This window comes from Emys orbicularis, chromosome 1, assembly GCF_028017835.1.
Source record: "Emys orbicularis isolate rEmyOrb1 chromosome 1, rEmyOrb1.hap1, whole genome shotgun sequence".
In the NCBI taxonomy this organism is placed as follows: Eukaryota; Metazoa; Chordata; order Testudines; family Emydidae; genus Emys; species Emys orbicularis.
The window spans coordinates 14,726,291-14,742,316 of record NC_088683.1 but is presented as its reverse complement, the minus strand read 5'-3'; positions in this window follow the sequence as shown (position 1 = coordinate 14,742,316).

Below are 16,026 nucleotides of genomic sequence, written 5' to 3'. Positions count from 1 at the left end.
GAGACATTCTGAGTATTTCCCTTATTGCTAGTGTGGGAAACTATTTTTAAAGATTTCAGAGTGGTCGCCGTGTTAGTCTGTATCAGCAAAAAGAATGAGAAGTACTTGTGGCACCTTAGAGACTAACAAATTTATTTGGGCATAAGCTTTCGTGGGCTAAACCCACTTCATCAGATGCATGCAGTGGATCCTACTGTATTTTCCACTGCATGCATCTGATGAAGTGGGTTTTAGCCCATGAAAACTTATGCCCAAATAAATTTGTTAGTCTCTAAGGTGCCACAAGTACTCCTCGTTCTTTTTATTTTTAAAGAAATATTGGTGTTTAATAAATAGCAATTTACAACAAAAAGAAGCAACAACAACAAAATGTGGAATTCCCAATACGTAAGTCAGCCTTCACCCTGACTATTCTACCTGTATGTTACAGTCCCTTCTCCCACTCTTTATTTGGTTTATGTCAGTCAGGTTGTAAAGTTCTTTGTTGCAAGGATGGTGTCTTCTCCCGTGTTTGGAAGAGCCTACTGCATTGTGGACCACAAAGCAAAAGCTCATTTAGGCTCCAGTTCAGCAAAGCATTTGAGCATGTGCTTAAACCCGTCCCTACTGCACAAAGCACTTAAGCCCATGTATCACTTGTAGTTAGTGAGACTTAAGCATGTGCCTACAGTTACACTTTGCGCTTAAGTGCTTTGCTGAATTGGGGTGGGCTGCTGAATCAAGGTCTTATGGTGCAGACAAAACTTTCTCAGCGGCTGATCCAAGGTGGTGGAACCCACAATGCCACCTCCAACATCATCAATTTCTGTTCCTGGGGCCAGGTGCGTTACTCCAAACTTGTCTCCACAAATAGAAGTATATAGGACTTTTTATACAGCTAAGTATTTAAGCACATGCTTGACTCTAAGGACATGAACAATCCCACCCTTAAGCTTATGCCCAAATAAATTTGTTAGTCTCTAAAGTGCCACAAGGACTCCTCGTTGTTTTTGCTGATACAGACTAACACGGCTACCACTCTGAAACCCATCCTTAAAGTGAATCACATGTGCTAGATCAGGCGTTAATGACAAGAAATTAAATTCATACACAATTTTCCCAACCAAGGAGAGAAGAGGAATAAGGGGGCGCAATACAATACTGACCCCAGTCTCCTCCCTTTGATGCATCTTTGGAAGGTATTCAGAAACTATAGTGATGAGGGCAGTACTGGTTGGATTCTGCATGGTGCTGAGCGGATCAGGTATTCATGGTGCTGTGGTGAAGTTTTAAGGAATTTTTAATTAATTAAAGAAGTCAGAAAAAATGTGCTTTGACCCCTCATACCAAATCATCCAGTGGCTAGAGCACTCACTTGGGATGTGGGAAATCTGGATTCAATTCTCTGCTCCAGAGTGGGGATTCAAACCTTGGTCTCTTCCATCCCAGATGAGTGCCCTAAACAGTGGATGATTGGCTTGAAGTAGGGGGAGGGGGAGATTCTCCTCAGTTTTGTGAATGACACCTAAATCCCCTTGTAAAACTAGCCCCCAAAATGGAACCGTTTCATTCTGGAAAGGCTGAAACAGTTTGTTTCGGCATCTCTGAAATATTGTGGGCTTTTTGTTTTGACCGAAACAATTCGCCAAAAATCAACACAAATTCACAAAACGTTTCAGTTGGCCCAAATCTGGGTGAAAAAAAGTTTCATCCGAAAAAATTTCACCCAGCTCTAGTGCTGAGCACTCTGGCTGCGATCCAGCAAAGCGATTAAGCATGTGTCTGATTTCAGTTGGACTAGTCACAAGCTTAAAGTTAATCTGGGGTTTATATGCATTGCTGGATTGCCAGGATGCTCCACACCTGGCATGATCAAGCCTTAGAGGAACATATATAGAATGGGATAGAACCAAATGAAGGCATTACTGCAGTAGAAGTGCAAGTATTACTGAATACTGATGTTGGTGCTGATAATATTATTAATTAGAATAATAATGTCTGATAAATCCTGGATGATTGCATATTAAAAGGTAGAAAAATGTCCCTAAATACATAGGTATGAAATGAATTGATATCCTTTTCTTCATTCAAGGGGAAAAGCTCTTCCGATATCACTGCATCATCCCGTCTCACTGCAGTAATGTGCCATGTGAGAATAAGACACCACTTTCCGTTTCTTGCCTTTTGAAGTTAATTTCCAATCCTAACAGTAAATCAGAGTTGTATAATCTTGCTGATACATTACAGGGCAATGAAAATTTAATTTTTAATAAGATCTCTACTTGAAAAAATATATATTTTTTTAAAGCAGAAAGCCATGTTCAATCAAAACTGGGTCTTCTGCATGTGATGGCTAAGTTTAGAATGAAAAGCAACATCAAAGAAATGTCTTTTAGTATAATTTCAAATAGCGCATGCCACCTTGGAAGGGATAAATTCTGGAACATTTCTGTAAAATCTAGAAAATGCAGTTGAAGCCTAAGGAAATCTAAATAATAAGCAAGATATAATGTTTTATAGTGAGAGAACACATACATGCCACTGAACATTGCATCTGAACCTCACTAGATGTGAGTAAAGATTACGCAGATGAGTAAGATTTTCCAGGTTATGCCCATAACACACACCTGGGGTGCTTATTAATTATCTGGTTGGAAACATTAACTCCTTCATCTCCAAACAATGGCACTACAATTGGAATGTACTGTGGGGATTAGAAGACAGTGAAGCCCCAGTCGCCAAAAAACGTAAGCACATGCTCAAAATTGGCACACCTGCACAAGTCTTTACAGCACCGGGGCTTCAGCAAGTGCACTTCAAAAGTGTTGTGTATGATCTCTATGTTAAGAGCCAACTTCTGAAAACCACATGCCCCCATTTTTCTGTCTATCTATATGTTTACATGGCATTCACCCAATAGTATTTTGCACGTCTTTGCCGACTATATATCTTGCATATGCAATTTTAGTACCCTTGGAACGATATATTACAAATTGGCACGGTCACATGCAAATAGATCATTGTCTATGCAGAAACATACAATTGTGTAAGGCACACTTCACACACAGAATTACGTGTTTTACATGGACGTTTTGCAGGGGCTACCCAGTGCATTTTGCTCATGCAATACCCATTTGTGTTCACGGGCATTTTTTTTTTTTTTTTTTTTGCACACACAACTAAGCTGCCTGCCTTTGACAGTTTGATTCAAAGCCCATTAAAGTCAGTGATTGACTTCGAAGAGCTTTGGATCAGACTCAAAATATCTTCCAAAGGTAACAACTCTGGGCCTGATTCACATCTGCGGTGACTGGGTTTATGCCAATTTAACTCCCACTTTTATTCTTTTAAGGTGGAGGAAGCATAAACTCTGCAGCTCATGCCGTAACCTGTGGGAAGCCAAGTGACACCCTGGAGCATGGAGCATGTGATTCCCAACAAGTCTATTATAAATTAGCAAGTGAAGTTAGGGCCCATTTTGTTTCAATGAATCCTTTAAACCTTTGCGGAGGAAAACCTACCTCGCCTAGAACTGAACGACAGAGAGGATACTCAGCCAGAGGCTTAGGGGCTCTCAGCTGAAAGAAACATGCACTGAGCAGATACAAAGTGATACCTTTGACACTGAAGTACCTTTTGTCAAATTAAAGGGCAAATTCTAAAGACCACATTTTTCTCAAAATAGGCCACAGCCCCTGGTTGTGCTTTGACACCACCCGCTTTGAGATCTGATAAGAAGCTATCAACAGGCCCTTTAAGTACTTGAGAACCACTTTAAGGGCACCACTGGAGCAATTACCATAAAAAGTGAAAGATATGGCATTTACTGATGGGTGCTTAATATTGCCCACAATGCAATTGATTTTTCCCTGTAATGTTACCCTGGGATTGCCACAGCGTTTTGTGGCCTCCTGTGCTCGTTCAGGTTTCTTTTAGTTTTATATATCTGTTTATTTTTAAACTATCATTCTAATTGGTTGGAGTTCTTCCGATAAACAGGCTGGATTTTACTTTTAGGGTCTCCAACATAAAATGTCTTTCTTTAGTTAACAAGAGGTCTTGGGGTGAAGAACTGGATTGGGACTCAGGAGATCTGGCTCTGCTGGAGACTTATGGTACGTGTTTACACTTCACACTAAGCCTAGGCTCTGACTCAGGTTTCAACCCAAGCCCCCACTTCCGTCCACACACACGAGTCTGACTCTGGTCAGCAAGTATTCAGGACCCAGGTCCTAGGCCCTTGCTAGGGTGGTGGGTCAGAGACCGAGTTCTGCTGTGACTTGGGTCCAAGCCGTGTCAGTTTGCAAGGTGGATGCAGCTCAAGCCACAGAAAACCTGTGTGGTGCAGCATGGACATGTGTAGCACAGTCGCGTACAGTCGAGTGCAGACTTGCAAATATGGAGTCCACAAGCCTGGATGCTGTAGACCCAGGCTTAGCATGCAGTGTAAACATACCCTTCCTGTATGCTCTTGTGCAGACCACTTTGGATCTAAGGGTACAATTTTCAAAAGCACTTAAGTGGTTTGGGAGCCTAAGCCCCATTTTCAAAAGTATCTTAGGCCCATAGGAACCTACGGTCTTGTTTACATAGGTAAGTTTCAACAATATAATCTAAAGTATGAATTTAAACTGGTGCAACCCCACCCCCTCTATGCCTTATAAACGCCTAAATGTATAGGAATAAGCTACCTTGATATAAGCACCTTTATACCAGTATAACTGCACCCACACTAAGGGACTGTCGACCCAGATCCTCAAAGATATTTAGGAGTCTAAATCCCATTGATTTGAATGGGAGTTAGGCATCTAAATACCTTTCAGGATCTGGCCAAACTGCATTAACTAGACTAGTATTGTTACAGTGGTACAGTGCTTGTGTGTAGACAAAGCACCAAGAACATCTCCCCGAAGATTTGCACTTAGGTTTAACAATATTGTTTTAACAACCGATGTAAATTAAATCAGTGCAACTTTCCCATGTAGACATAGAGCTTTTGAAAAGTTTACCCTAATTCTTCATTGCCCTACACCTTGTGTGGTCTTCTACATCGGTGTCAATCAGATCTCAAATGTGCAATGCACAGGCAGTGCTGGTGACTGGTGATCGCAGTAGATTGGGAGTGAACACGTTTAGATTTCATTCTTGTCTGCCATTCATTGTGTGATCTCTAGTGAGTCTGCTAAGCAGTCTGTGTTTTTAGCTTAAAGGTGACCTGTTTTTAAAAATTGGGTTTGTGCCCTTTTCTGATTCTTTATGACAAATAAAGAAGCCATAAAAAGGTTAATTGTTGTTTTAAAGGCTTTTTCTCTGCTTGTGTTTTATATTAGAAATTCAGGTCTTGCCTAGCCTGGAACACTCAATGTTGATGGGAGAATGAGTGAAATAATGATATCACAAGAATCAAGTGACTAAATTTTCAGCAATGGCTAGTGATTTGGGGTGCCTCTGTTTTTGAATGCCCAGCCTGATACACCTTAGAGGGGACTGATTTTCAATGGTTGATGCGCAGCACATCTGAAAGTCAAGGTTTTTCAAGGTGTCTCTAGATAGCACCCATAAAAGGAGAGTCTTGTAATCATTGATCACTTTTAAACATTTAGGTCAAGAAAACAAAAGTTCAGCAATTGAGAAAGGAAGATATGTTTAGCCAGAGTGTTTAAAAATCTTTTTTTGGAAATAATATTAGCACGTGTAATTCTCATATCTAATCAACATTATGGAGAAAAGAGGCCTTTGTTAAAGATTACAAACATACACACACACACATACAAACCACGTCCTCTTAGCGAGTCAATAGAACCAGGGAAGAACAGAACTGGCATTCCTGGAATTTCTAAGTTTAGAAAAAGGAGAAAAATCTTTAAAATAGCAAAACAAAATCCACTCAGATGCTCTTTATAATCATAAAGAATCAAAAACAGTCACAACCCCAATCTTTTTTGCCAGTTGCCTTTAAGTGTTTCCTCAATCGGGCTTGTCTTTGTTTGAAAAATGCAAAACATTCCAGGGCCTGCCAAATAGCCCCTTGTGGCAAGCACAGTGCATTTGCTGGCCAGCGTGCTAATGTATTACTTGCCAATCCCACGTTCCTTCCACAAACAAGACTCCCATGAATTTCAATAGAAGCTCGCCGCAGAAGGACTGGGTCCTTAGGGTAACACACAAAACATGAAAGGGAATAAAGTACCTCCTGTACTGCACATATGATTAATTTGAATTTGTTTTTATCACAGCTGGCCCAGCAGTAAACAAAGTTACTCCCATAAACAGCTCTTTACTTGTGGTTAAAGTGAAGCTACTCATTCCAGAGTAGAATTTGGAGGTGGATATTATTAGTAAAGTTCAATTTGATGAAGGGAATATTTTTAATGACCTAAAATCTTAAGATGACCGATGTCCACTCAGAGAATGGAATACAATTAATTTTTTTAATAAACTCACCATATTAATTATAGTCAATGTCTGTACAAAATTTTGAAAACATAAACTGCTCCTGCACCTATGTACTGAGTAGCATTCTGCTCTTCATACTATTGCATTTGATTCTGGATGCGAAGATGGCTACTTGAAGAATAATACTTACTCTTACAGAGCACTTTTTATCCATAGATTTCAAAGCACTTTACAAAGGAGGTCAGTAATATCATTATCCCCATTTCACAGATGGGGAAATTGAGGCACAGAGCTGCGCTGTAACTTGCCCGAGGTCACCCAGAAATCCAGTGGTAGAGCTGGAAATAGAAGGTAGGTCGTCAGAGTCCCAGGCCAGTGCTCTAGCCACTAGGCCCCACGTTTGTGGAAAATGCTTCTGCAACATGGTTATAATACAGCTTGGTCCCATCAGTACAGGCAAGACCAAAATGTGCTTTAATATGACAGCGGTATTGTCATGTTGATAGCATGTACCCCCACATAGTAAATTTGCCCATATAGACAGGCCCACAGATTTCCCCTACATAGCATACTGCACTTGCAGCAATGTTCCTGGAGCCCTTACTCACATAAGCAGTTTCATAGAGCAGTTGCACGAGCAAATCTTGTACAAGTCACTCTCTGGGCCCAATTCCCAGTTACACCTCTCTGGCCGTGTGACGTGGTCTTAAAGAAAGTGGAAATAGACCACTGAGAATCACCCCTGTGCAGGGAGCCTCCCTAGCTGATATAGATATGGCATAAGGGCACTAACTTCAGCCCTGCTTGCAGCCCCAGCATAGTGGGTTCATGAAGGAAAGGAAGGGAAGCAGGCCAGGGAAGGGGTATGGTGCATACTACACAAGAGCTGTTGTCTGCTTATCAGGGCTCTCAGGGAACTAGGGGTGGCAGCGTGTAATGTAGAGCAGCCTTGAGGCTACTCTAATTTACAGCAGGGGCCCAGAATACAGGCAGCACAAAGGTGGCTTAAAGTCCTCTGCTCTGGAAGGGAGGAACTGAGAATCAGAGTTTTGTGCCTCCCCTTAGCCATCTCTAAAATGGGGATAACGAGATTTATGACAGTGTGGTCTGAAGCTCAATTACTTAATGCCTGTAGGTTGCCTTGATGTCATCAGATAAGAAGGTGTTAAACAACGTATTTTTGTCCTTGTAATTTTAATCTTACTGGTGTGATGTATATTTAGAACAGAAAAGCCGTTTCACGAAACAGTGGTTAAAGTTCCAGGGAAATCCCTCACAAGAAGGCCATTAATTTGTGACATAGTTCTGCAGTCCTGCAATATTATCAGAGGATCAAAGAGAGAGCGGGGACTGGAATGTAACTTGCATTAACCTCATTTGGCTGAGCCCTCCAAGATTCCCACTAGTGTCCAGGGGAGTTTTGCCCAAGTAAAGGCTGAAAGATCAGGGTCAGGTTTTTTCACATAAAAAATAAGACGTGCCTGATACTGAAGGGAAGGCTGTTCTTGCTTATTAATTGGAGATCTTGCTCAAGAATAAGTTAACTCTTACTGGAGGATTTATACCTATTACGCTGGCAGTCCTGGCATCTGCATGGGTTATCGTATCTTCTGCATTACCTCATATGCATTTTGTGGGCCTTAATTAATTAATATTTCTAAAGTGCTTTGAAATCCTTGGATGAAAGGCTCTGTAGAAGTGCAAAGCACTAATTAATATTAATACTGCATGCGTGGCTTGGCTACATTAGCACTGCAGACAACACACAACTCCTGCAAGGTTTGCAGCCCTGAATCAGCAATGTTCATACAACTGGCCTCCCTTTTCTTCCTCTCTGCCCCCTCTCTTTAGGATTTCTGCAGCCTTTCCTTTACTCCCCTCCACAGCCCATATATACATTCTTCTAGTCAGGCCATTACAGGGCTTGCTCCTGCAAGATCTGAGTCGACCTGGTTGGACTTTTCCAAATGTCGGTGTTTTAACCAAATTTGCTGTTGACATTTGATGAAATAAAAAGGAAAGTATTTTATTCCAAGCTTTTTGACCTCTTATAAAGCTGCTCAAAATTTTCCATATTTTGAAACAAACAAATATTTTATTTTCAACACCACCACCCCCGCAAAAAAATATTTTGTGAACATTTTTGCAAAAAAAAAGTCACTTTTTTTTTTATCAGCTCAAGCCCTGAGCACCTCTAGCTCTCACTGAATGAATTAAGTTCAGAGAGTTCAGCACTTCACAGAAGCACGATCATCAAAGGTATTTAGGTGCCTAACTCCTATTGGTCCTCAATACCTCTGAAGCACTGGTTCCAGTGCTTTGTAAGATTGAATCCATATAGTACACCACACTCATTCTCTTTTGTGCAGCGAACATCCCTTTAGATGGTTAGAAATGCCATGCTGATCAATATCAATTACATGGGAAATTAAAAGTAATGTCACTTTATATGGATGTTCATGAAATCAGCCTCACAGAGGACATTCAGAATATAGGAACACAGAGCCAAATCAAAATCCATCTAGTAGAACCTGCTTATACCAGTGATGAATTTGGCCCATAAAGTCCTGTTTAATTTGTCTTGAAAATGTTGCTTTTGCTAAAGATCTCCACGATAATAAAATAATGATAATCAAAATTCTATATATAGCGCCCTACTCATTTTAAATGTATTGGATATTCTAGGGTTATTTTGGTGACATGAGTGTTGTAGATTAATAAGCAGGAGCATCTTGAGATCTGAAAAATCATGCTGTGCTTTTTATGATTATTGTTATATACAGAACAACAAAGATTCTGTTATCAGAACTGAGCTGATGATACACTAACCAGAACATAATCCATAGCTGTTTAAGCTACATGTGGTGCTAACGCTAGTTAAAACTTACATCAGAGAAGTAAGTGAATACAACTTGAAAACAAATAGGGCTTACATAGTCATGCAAAACTCCCATTGACTTGGAAGGAAGTTTTACCAGTGTACAAGATCAACTCAGTAGAACATATAATGCACTACAATTGACACACATAACAGCCCTCACAAAAGTGTCACATAGTACTTCCCAGCGTTAAACAACAGAGAGCATAACATTTTCTGAGGTTAAGAACTGCTGAAGGCAGCTTCATATCTCTCTTTACTACACGCTTTTCTTTAGTCTCACTCAACGTCAAACAATTCCCTTGGTTATACCGGGCACATTTAAAGGCACAATATGAACAGTTGGGAATCATACTGTATTTCTCCGAAGTCCATGGAAATACAGTGTACACTAAAAGAATATTGTGTAGTGGATAAAGCATGGGCCGGGGATCAGAGCACCCAGATTTCATTCCTGGCTCTGCTACTGACTATACTTTACAAACTTCTTATTGTCCTTAAATCTGCTTCCCACAGATTTCTCCTCGTGTCTCTCTGCTTCCCCAATCAATTTTCTGCAGTTCCTAGATTCTGATTTATATTCATTACTATCAATTTTACCTTTTGTCCATTTGTTATAGATTATTATTTTTATTTTGTATTGCTGTGGTTGCAAACGAGGTTGGTTTTTTAACCAATATGCCCTTTTTCCTTGATTGTGGGATCGTGGCTTTTGGGGCATCTAATACAGTGTTCTTCAACAATTCCCAATTATCATTAATATTTTTCTGATTAAATTCTTTGTCCCAGCTGATCTGACTTGCAGCTGTTTTCAGCTTTGTGAAATTGGCCCTTTTTAAAGCACCGAGAGAGAGAGAGATCCCTGGTCTGGATTTTATTCTGTGTGCGCATTATAAATGTGATTAAGTCATGATCACCTGAATTTAAGTTACTATTAATTTTTAGTTCTGTGATCAGTTCATCTTTATCTGTCAAGACGAGGTCTCATATAGAATCTCCCCATGTTGGAGGCCACACTTTTTGAGTTAGGAAATCAATAGAGTAAATGTGGGGTTATGCTGGTGTAAGTGAGAGTTCGGCTCAGCAAGTTCAGATCACTAATAATTAACACGTGCTTCCCTGGAGTGTTTTGACATTTATTTCTTCAATGATTGCCAATGCTTTAAGATCATGAAGTGAAAAACAATATCATTCCAAAGAAAGGCAAGGTATCCTTAATATTATTAGCATAATATATGGCTAAAACCCTATTTCTGCAAAGCACTTAAGCATATGTTTAAGTCTCACTCAAGTCACTGCTTAGAGTTAAGCACATATTTATGTGCTTTGCTTAATAGGGATGGATTAAGAGTGTGCTTGCAATTATGCACTTGCTTAAGCACTTTGCTGAACTGGGACTTTTACTACTGAAGGGAAGAGGCTGAGAACCTCCCTCTCTTTTCCATGGGACTGGATGTCCTTCTAAATCCAAGGAATGGCTCCCAGATGAGCACCTGAGAGTGGTTAACAAACAATAATAATCAGAATTAACTACAATTGATTAAAGGCTCAGAAGTGAAAGGGAGCTGCAGGTGCTTAGCATCTCGCAAGAGCTGTCCCTCCCCAAAGTAATAAAGGATAATTAGCACTACAGAAAATTAAATCAAAACAGAGCTCCTTCACCTGAATGGGCAACAGGTAGAGCCGCTAACCGTCCCGTGAAAGACTGGCTGGCACCACTAAGCAGCGCTTAATAATAATAGCATGTGACTCATCACTTGAACATTTGTATAGACAACATAAAAGCAAGAGTTGTTTGCAATTCATTTTACACTCCACTGCCATTCGTACGGGTTGCTTCTGGGCTGCTCTCTGTTGGATGAAAAATGTTCCAGAATGGTAATTCCCATTGGCTTTCCAGCCAATATTGAAATGACTCCATCGGGGATGGTACACCGCACTGTACTCAGAGCCTAGCAATGTGAAATTGCAGCACATGGCCTTCTTCTTCCAACCATATTTAGAATGCTTATTAGCAGGGCAATCTGCTAGTGCGGTTACCATAACTGTTCTATTGGCATCTCCATTAAACTACCTGGCTCATATTCTCCTCCTATTGGGACAGGTGACGTTGCACTCCATATGATTTTATGAAAATATGCTAATGAGTGTTAATATAATGTAACTGGAATATGCTTCATGCGAAAGGTTTCGTGTAAGGTATCATTACAAAGCTTATAATCTACTGAGTGTGTTCATCCTCTTTGTATGAATGTGTCATTCTTGTATCTGAAACTAGGAATATAAAATATAACTCTGAGGTCCTATTTTAGTTATGCAAAGTGTGGGCCATTAATGGTAGTTTAGAATCTTGATGGCTCCCATCAACTAGGATAACTGACTGTAGATGGCTCTGTTTACTTGCAAGGCTTCCTGTGAGTTGGGCTGGGTAGAATGAAGGCTTGGGGTCTCACAGGATATGTGACCATGTCACCTGGTACTGGAATCCATCTTAAACCTGGTGCTTTTCCATTTAGAAAGAGGGGTGGGGACCCAAAGAGACAAAAGATTCCCGCCTTGTGCAAAAGGTATATAAGTGGGTGGAACAGAACAAAGGGGGCTGCAGTCATGAGAAATCCCCTAGCTACCACCTGAGCTGAAACAAGGACTGTTCCAAGGGAAAGGATTGGGCCCAGACTAGGAAGGAGTCTAGTCTGTGAAATAAGCGTATTGGAACATCTCTGAGGCTGAGATTTACCTGCATTTAGTTTCCTACTGTATTAGGCTTAGACTTGCATGTTTTTGTTCTATTTTGCTTGGTAATTTACTTTGTTCTGTCTGTTATTACTTGGAACCACTTAAATCCTACCTTTTATATTTAATAACATCACTTTTTGCTTATTAATTAACCCAGAGCAAGTATTAATACCTGGGGGAGCAAACAGCTGTGCATATCTTTCTATCAGTGTTATAGAGGGTGAACAATTTATGAGTTTACCCTGTATAAGCTTTATACAGAGTAAAACAGATTTATTTGGGGCTTGGACCCCATTGGGAACTGGGTATCTGGGTGCTGAAGACAGGAGCACTTCTTAAGCTGTTTTCAGTTAAGCCTGCAGCTTTTGGGGAGACGTGATACAGACCTGGGTCTGTGTTTGTAGCAGGCTAGCGTGTTTGGCTCAACAAGACAGGGTACTGAAGTCCCAAGCACATCAAGTGGCAGTCCCAAGGGGGTCTCTGTGACCCAACCCATCGCAGACAACACCAGGAGGGTTTTGTAGTCTTCAACCACGGGCTTGCAGTGGTGTAACAGCAAGGAAAATTTGGCCTGATGAGCCCAATTCAGCAATGTCCTTAAGCATCTGCCTAATTTAATCTGACCCATAATCCAATGAGGTGCACTAATGTAACATAGAGCAGAATTTGGTGCAGAGTTGGTGGAAAGAAGTGTTTTGATGAGTATGGGGATGCTTTATTTCTGTCACCGTGACCTCTAGCAGGGAATGCAGGGCTGCACTTCCCGTCCCCATCCCGGCTGGAGAGATGGTATCGCCCGCAGAGCCCTGCGCTCAGCCGGTTGCTGCTCTTTGGGCACTGCTTTTTGGCGCCCCCAAATCTTGGCGCCCTACACGGCCGCCTTGTTCGCCTAGTGGTTACACCGGCCCTGCAAGTAGAGCAGTGCAATCTCTGTCATGGAAGTGCAACTTACAAATGTAGATTTGTTTTGGTTACATAACTGCACTCAAAAACAAAACAATGTAAAACTTTAGAGCCTACAGGTCCACTCAGTCCTACTTCTTGTTCAGCCAATCGCTAAGACAAACAAGTTTGTTTACATTTACAGGAGATAATGCTGCCGGCTTCTTATTTACAATGTCACCTGTAAGTGAGAACAGGAGTTCACATGGCACTTTTGTAGCTGGCATTGCAAGGTATTTAGGTGCCAGATATGCTAAACATTCGTATGCCCCTTCATGCTTCAGCCACCATTCCAAAGGACATGCTTCCATGCTGATGATGTTCATTAAAAAAAAAAGTGTTAATTAAATTTGTGATTGAACTCCTGGGGGGAGAATTGTATGTCCCCTGCTCTGTTTTACCCACATTCTGCCATATATTTCATGTTATAGCAGTCTCGGATGATGACCCAGCATATGTTGTTCATTTTAAGAATACCTTCACTGCAGATTTCACAAAACGCAAAGAAGGTACCAATGTGAGATTAATAAAGATAGCTACGGCAATCAACCCAAGGTTTAAGAATCCGAAGTGCCTTCCAAAATCTGAGAGGGATGAGGTGTGGAACATGCTTTAGGAAGTTTTAAAAGAGCAACACTCCAATGTGGAAACTACAGAATCCAAACCACTAAAAAAGAAAATCAATCTTCTACTGGTGGCATCTGACTCAGATAATGAAAATGAACATGCGTCGGTCTGCACTGCTTTGGATTGTTATCAAGCAGAACCCGTCATCAGCATGGACACATGTCCCCTGGAATGGTGGTTGAAGTATGAAGGAACATATGAATCTTTAGTGCATCTGTCACGTAAATATCTTGTGACGCCAGCTATAACAGTGCCATGAGAATGCCTGTTCTCACTTTCAGGTGACGTTGTAAACAAGAAGCGGGCAGCATTATCTCCTGCAAATGTAAACAAACTTATTTGTCTGAGCGATTGGCTGAACAAGAAGTAGAACTGAGTGGACTTGTAGGCTCTAAAGTTTTACATTGTTTTATTTTTGAATACTGTTTTTTTTTACATAATGCTACATTTGTAAATTCAACTTTCATGATAAAGAGATTGCACTACTTGTATTAGGTGATTTGAAAATACTATTTCTTTTGTATTTTTACAGTGCAAATACTTGCAATCAAAAATATACATAAAGCGAGCACTGTACACTTTGTATTCTGTTTTGTAATTGAAATCAATATATTTGAAAATGTAGAAAACATCCAAAAATATTTAAATAAATAGTATTCTAAATAGTATTTTACAGTGTGATTAACTGAATGATTAATCTCGATTAATTTTTTTAATCGCTTGACAACCCTAGTTATGTTATGTTATTGATAGAGCACTGACTGGGAATCAGGACACCTGGGCTGTGTTAGAGCTATGCAAATAACTGATCTTTCCGTTCATTAGCCAAACCACAAAAGTAAAAATAGTTTTATGGAACAAAACATTTTGTTTTATTTCATTTATTAGGAGGGTTTTTTTTTACCTTTAAAACAATAAAATTCAACTAAGAGTCTAAACAAAAACTTATTTCAGCTCTAAACAATTGAAACATTTTGTTTCAGAAATGTCAAAACAAAACATTTTGATTTTTCCAGATTTTTTTTACTAAAACAATTCTGTAATTTTGACATGAATTCATTAAATGTTTTGATCAACCCAAATCTGCATTTTCTTTCGGGGGGGGAGGGTGTTTTTCTGAAAATTTTCACCCAGCTTTATGTTCTATTCCTGCCTCAGCCACTGGCCTGCTGGGTGACCTTTGGAAAGTCACATCACTGCTCTGTGCCTCAATTTCTCCATCTGTAAAGTGGGGATAATGATACCGACCTCCTTGTAAGGTTCTTTGAGATCTGCTGATCAAAAGTGCTATATGAGAGCTAGGTGTCATTATAGGATATTAATATATGATTTTATATTTTTGTTGAAAATTATATCATCCCTCTTTGCTGAGGCCTGAGAATTTATCGCCGGTAGTGATTCTTCTTCAGTTAAAAGCAACAGAGGGTCCTGTGGCACCTTTAAGACTAACAGAAGTATTGGGAGCATAAGCTTTCGTGGGTAAGAACCTCACTTCTTCAGATGCAAGTAATGGAAATTTCCAGAGGCAGGTATAAATCAGTACGGAGATAACGAGGTTAGTTCAATCAGGGAGGGTGAGGTGCTCTGCTAGCAGTTGAGGTGTGAACACCAAGGGAGGAGAAACTGCTTCTGTAGTTGGATAGCCATTCACAGTCTTTGTTTAATCCTGATCTGATGGTGTCAAATTTGCAAATGAACTGGAGCTCAGCAGTTTCTCTTTGGAGTCTGGTCCTGAAGTTTTTTTGCTGTAAGATGGCTACCTTTACATCTGCTATTGTGTGGCCAGGGAGGTTGAAGTGTTCTCCTACAGGTTTTTGTATATTGCCATTCCTGATATCTGACTTGTGTCCATTTATCCTCTTGCGTGGTGACTGTCCAGTTTGGCCAATGTTCATAGCAGAGGGGCATTGCTGGCATATGATGGCATATATAACATTGGTGGACATGCAGGTGAATGAGCCGGTGATGTTGTAGCTGATCTGGTTAGGTCCTGTGATGGTGTTGCTGGTGTAGATATGTGGGCAGAGTTGTCATCGAGGTTTGTTGCATGGGTTGGTTCCTGAGTTAGAGTTGTTATGGTGCGGTGCGTAGTTGCTGGTGAGAATATGCTTAAGGTTGGCGGGTTGTCTGTGGGCGAGGACTGGCCTGCCTCCCAAGGTCTGTGAAAGTGAGGGATCATTGTCCAGGATGGGTTGTAGATCACTGATGATGCGTTGGAGAGGTTTAAGCTGAGGACTGTAGGTGATGGCCAGTGGAGTTCTGTTGGTTTCTTTTTGGGGCCTGTCTTGTAGCAGGAGGCTTCTGGGTACACGTCTGGCTCTGTTGATTTGTTTCTTTATTTCCTTGTGTGGGTATCATAGTTTTGAGAATGCTTGGTGAAGATCTTGTAGGTGTTGGTCTCTGTCTGAGGGGTTGGAGCAGATGCGATTGTACCTCAGTGCTTGGCTGTAGACGATGGATCATGTGGT